Genomic DNA, 6,000 nt, shown 5'->3' on the forward strand with positions numbered 1-6,000 from the left:
TTTTAAAAAAAATGCATTTTAATGCATATATATATATATATATATATATATATATATATATATATATATATATATATATATATATATATATATATATATATTTGTGTACACGCATTAAAAATGTATTTTCAAAAACAACAATGAAAATTTAAAATATAACTAAAAACAACAATGCACTTTGAAAATCTAACCAAAAACAACATTGCACTTTGAAAATAGAAGCAAAAACAGGAATAAACTTTTAAAATAGAACCAAAAACAAGAATGCACTTTAAAAATATAACCAAAAACAACAATGCACTTTGAAAATAGAACCAAAAACAGCAATGAACTTCAAAATATAACCAAAAACAAAAATGCACTTTCAAAATATAACCAAAAACAACGATGCACTTTGAAAATACAACCAAAAACAACAATGAACTTTTTAAAATAGAACCAAAAACAGCAATGATTATATTTATGCATAACAATAAGCACAAACATATGCATAAGAATAAGTATATTTATATGCATAAGAATATGTATATGCATATACATATGCATAAGAAAAAGTATATTCATATGCATAAGAATAAAGTATATGCATATAAATAAGTATATGCGTATACATATGAATAAATATATGCATATGATTATTACTTATATTTCGAAATTAATACTTGAAAAAAGATTTTTTTTTTACAAAAATGCATTTTTAATGCATATTCATTTTTTTGTGTATATGCATATTTTTAAAAAACATATGCATATGCACATGCAAATTTGAAAAAGACATTTTTAATGACTCTATATCATAAGAGTGCATATATATATATATATATATATATATATATATATATATATATATATATATATATATATATGAATAAATATATGCATATGTATAAGAATAAGTATATTCACAAGAAAATTAAATACATATGATTATGATCATGCTTATGTATATGCATATGCATAAGTATAAGTATATGAAATATACATATGGATAACTATATGCATATTCATATATATAAAAATAAGTATATGTATATGTATATGCATAATATTCCATATGAATAAAAATGAGTATATGCATACTCATAAGTATATCCATATGTATATGCTTATGAATAAGTATATAAATATGCATAGTATGACATATATATGCATAAAAGTAAGTATATGCATATTTATAAGTATATGCATATGTATATGAATAAGTATATCCATATGCATATTCATACGCATAAAAATAAGTATATGCATATGTATATGAATAAGTATATACATATGCATTACATGTCATATGCATAAAAATAAGTATATGCATATTCGTAAGTATATGCATATGCATAAGAAAAAGTATATGTATATGAATATGAATAGTATATGCATATTCATATGCATGAGAATATGTATATGCATATGAATAATCCATATGCATATGCATAACATATATATCTGCACTTATAATTTAAGGTCAAATGAAACAACAACAATCACTATATCTTGGTCTGAATCTTTAAGAAAACTAATGCCAAGGGTAAAGATGTAATATTTGAAAAAAAGAAGAAAACCATTATAATTTTAAACATAGCAGCTCTTAGACAAAGCACCCATAGTAACTTTTGTCAAATTCAAGATATATAAAATTTCCAATATTTGCCATTCTTCCAAGCTATAGTTACCGGTACCAAGGGTAATAATGTCACTTTTTTCTGAGAAAGAAAGAAAATAATCTGGTTAATTTTGTCAACATTGGTAACCAAAGATAATTATATAACAAAATCTCATTAACCAAAGAGGAGACTAGGGCCTTCAATACTATGTAGGGGTTTTTCAAATCAAAGAAAAATATGTTTTATCCTCATATTCACCATCTTTTCAAAGTGCCAATAGAACCTTGAAGTAACACCGTTTGTAAACTTCCAGCAGGAGATTCTTGTTTTACATCTATGTGTGACCCCTTAATGTAACCATATTACCAATAAGGGACAGAGTGTGTCATTTTACCAGACTATATAGACCAAAATCCAAACATTACAACAACCACCATCATATTTATACATATAATGTTTACTTCAATCTGAGATAAGTGCAATAAATAAACATAAAAAGCAAGAAAAAAGAAATAAATGTGTAACGCCCTGCTCTGAATTAACTCCTAGTCTAAGGCTATGGCCCGAAGGAAGGAAATCATAAGGATCATGGCTTTTGGAAGGGTAAGATCTAGGCCATTTTGGGTGCGAGCGATGTATTAGAAGTGATCCGGATGTTCGGTTTGTGTTTCGGAGCCTAGGGGTATTTCGGTAAAGTGTCAGTTTGGGCTTTTGTGGAAAATGGACTTTTGTTCGGAAGGTATTTAGGAAGATACGAGTTGATAGAAGTGTATGTATTTTCGTTACCTTTTCATGGATATATGGATCATCAAAAACGGATTTATAACGAAGAAGTTATGACATTCGGAAGTTTGGTAGTTTCAGGCTTAGCCGAGTACGATGGGCATACTTTTAGAGTACGGTGGGCGCACTGACCAGGATGGTCGCGAATGTTCTTCGGAGTATGATGGGTGTACCATATGAATGTTGGGCGTACGCCAATTAGACCTAAACCTTATTCTAGGGTCTTGGACCCTATTTAAGCTCCTTATCTCATAACCTACCTAATATCTTCAGCCTCCACCCTCTAAACCCTAGAAATCGACCCTTAGCCCTCATTTGAGTGATTTTGGAGCTTGGATGGCCACTAAATGAGTATTTTGGTGTTTTTGAAGAAGAAAGTGTTTAGAGAAGAAGCAAGAGATTGAAGTGAGCTTGTAGATCCAGAGGTTTTACATCATTTCCAACCTATTGAAGGTATAAGTTCTCATTTTGGTGCTTCTACATCATAGGTCTAGGTTCTCATGGAAATTGTCCCCTTTGGTTTCAAGAATGGATTTTTATGACGCAAATCCATTTCTGGACTTAGGGTTGCCACCCATGAAGTTATTTGAGTCCCTTGAGCACTAAAGTTGCAATCTTTAAGGCCCATTTGCATCCATGCAAGAGATCTAGCCATTTCCATGAAGATAGTTGTTACTTTTACAAGTTTGACCTCATTTGGTGAGGTGCAAGCCACTAAATGATCAACTTTATGGGTTAAGAAGGGTTATTGGTAGCCCTATAAAAAATACCCTTTACCCGAATTACCCACCCGATTTTTTCGGGTATCGGGTTCACTTTTTCGGGTAAGTGGGTAACCCGAATTTTTTTTGGGTCGGGTAAAGGGTAAGTTGTTTGGGTTTCGGGTATACCCGATTACCCGAAATATATTTGACAAATAATGTTCCTTTATGAGTTTATCTGTCCCTCCCAATTCTCAAATCCCAATTTCCCTCGTTGAGGCTCGTTCTATTTTCCCCATGTCAAAAAACCCTCATACTTCGTCCGCTCTTCGTTGGTGTTCGTCACCGGAAACTGATCAATCAATTTCATCTAGTCGCCGCCTTGTCGCATTCATCCCGTGGTCGTCGGCTCATCACAATCATCAGCTCGTCACCACTCCAGGAAAACATCACAGATTTGGACTTCAAACTTGAATGTAAGTGATAACAACCTTTTCTTCATCTTCATCGTCTTTAGTATAACTAAGAATTGTAGGAAGAGTGTTAGACTTAGGAGACTTATAACTTGTACATGAACTCTGTTTTCTTATTGGAACAAAAGAAAGATCGAAAATTTTGATTAGATTGGTGTTTTCGTCTTCCAGTAGCAAGGAAGGAGATGAGTCATTTTGTTTGGAGTTCTCTTGATCTTCCTTCCATAGATATGTTCTTTAGTGGGTCAAATTAAAGATTTGATATTTTTAGCACCCTTTGATAGGTTATACAGATATGATTCAACAACAATGGTGGTGTATGAAAAGAATAACAATAGTGGTCTTTGATTCTCCATACATGTATGTAACTGTAACCTATAGATGGGGACAAAAGTACTTTGAGCAATAAAAAATGATATAAATCTTAAAATTAATTAGATTCCTCTTAATTTAAAACACCTTAAATTTGGTGATCAATGAATTGTAAAACAGTTTGCGACTTAAAGGCAGTTGAGTGCATTAGAATTTAGAAATAAACAAATGCATTTAAACGAAAAATTTATTCAACAACAATAGGTTATATTCTTTATTTTTTGAATTAATAACAAAGTTTAGCATGACATACTTATTTCATTACATTTATTTTTAGGTGCCATTAAAAAATTTAAATAAAAAAATAAAAAAATCGGGTAATACCCGAATTACCCTTACCCGACCCATTACCTGAATTACCCAAACCCGAATTACCCGAATTTAATTTGGGTAGGGTAACGGGTAATTTTTTTTATATGAAAAACCCGAATTACCCAAAACCCGAAAATTTTACCCGATCAACACCCCTAGTTATTAAACTCAGATCTGTAGTTTGGAAGTTTTGTCTTAAGGGATTAAGCAGTTTTGAAGAATATGGCTTATCATGGGAGTACGCTGGGCGTACATGCCAGTACGCGCAGCGTACAAGCCGTGCAAGCTGTACACGCAGCGTACAGAAGAGTACGCTCAACGTACACTCAGACTGTGGATTTTATGTTATTGGGCCTCGGTTTGGGCCAATATTTGGGCTTAGCAGATGTTGGGTCGTGAGGGGCCACCAGGAGATAGTTAAAGGCCAAGGACTAGTTTTTGGCTTGGGTGTAAAGCCCATTTGAGGAGTTGGGCCCAATTTAGAAAATTGGGCCATTGGAGGACTTTAATGGGCCTTAGTTAGTTTGGAAAGACTAGAAAGGATTGGGTCTCATTCGTGGTCCAATTTAGATCAAAGGGGGGGGGGGGGTAAAATAGTCATTTTACCCTTAGATGGATTCTCAGTTTTTGACTAAGTGTTTATTTTTGGTCATAATAGCTGGGGAGTCGTTGGAGCAGTTGACAGAGATACCCTCGCCCAAGTTTTCAGCATCCAGTTTGAGAGGTGAGTTTTCCTCCAGTAGGAATGGGTCTAAGGCACTAATGCCGACCCATTTAAGTAGTAGAGTATGTCGGGGTTAGCCTGATGCAGTTTATATGTTTCCGGACTTCGGTCTGATGCCGAGCCGGTCCCGAGAAGTTGTTATTTTTGCTTGATGTCTTTGTGATTCATGCATGTTTATGTGTTAGGTGTTCCAGGATAAGCCCGATGCCGAGGCAACCCCGATGTAAGTTAGTCATTATGCCATGTATCAGGCAGTTCGGGGCAAGCCTAATGTATGCTAGTTTATGTGTTATATGTTGTTGTTCCGGGCTTCGGTCCAATGTTGGGGCAAGCCCGATGTAAATTATGTGATTATGTTATGTGTTATGATATATGTTTTGTTGTGTTTGTGCCGGGGTAAGACCGATGCCGGGGCGAGCCCGTTGCCGGGGTGAGCCTGATGCTTGATGCGGTCGGATGCCGGGGTGAGCCCGATGCCGGGATTCCTCCCGATGCAGTGGGTGTAGTCCTAGAGTTATGTTGTTTGTTATATGTGTTTTGTATGGTATGTGGTAGTTTGGGGGGAGCTCACTAAGCTTCGTGCTTACAGTTTTCAGTTTTGGTTTTAGGTACTTCAACTAATAAAGGGAAGGGCTCGAGCTGATGGCATTGCAACTCCACTGTTGAACAGCCTGGGAGTTTACTCTGATTTCATTATGAGACTGTTATTTGTTATCAGATATTATGAGTTTTGAGATACTTGTTTTACGGTTTTATTCTATGGCAATGAGATTTATGTTTGATAAATGATTTTGAAAACGAAATTTTTGGCTTGTATTTTCGGGATGTTTCAAATTGACATTGAAATGAAAGTAATAATTTTTTTTTAAAGTACAATGCTACTAAAACCGTAATTTTGGATTTTAAAAAAAACTCACATATGACCGGACCTAGTACCGATATACATTAATAAACTAAAAGATTAAAAAATAACTTAGTATTCAACAGACCTGTCATTTAATGCATTAAACTCTAAAAATGCCTATTAATTCAGA

This window comes from Lactuca sativa, chromosome 2 (assembly GCF_002870075.4).
Source record: "Lactuca sativa cultivar Salinas chromosome 2, Lsat_Salinas_v11, whole genome shotgun sequence".
Lineage (NCBI taxonomy): Eukaryota > Viridiplantae > Streptophyta > Magnoliopsida > Asterales > Asteraceae > Lactuca > Lactuca sativa.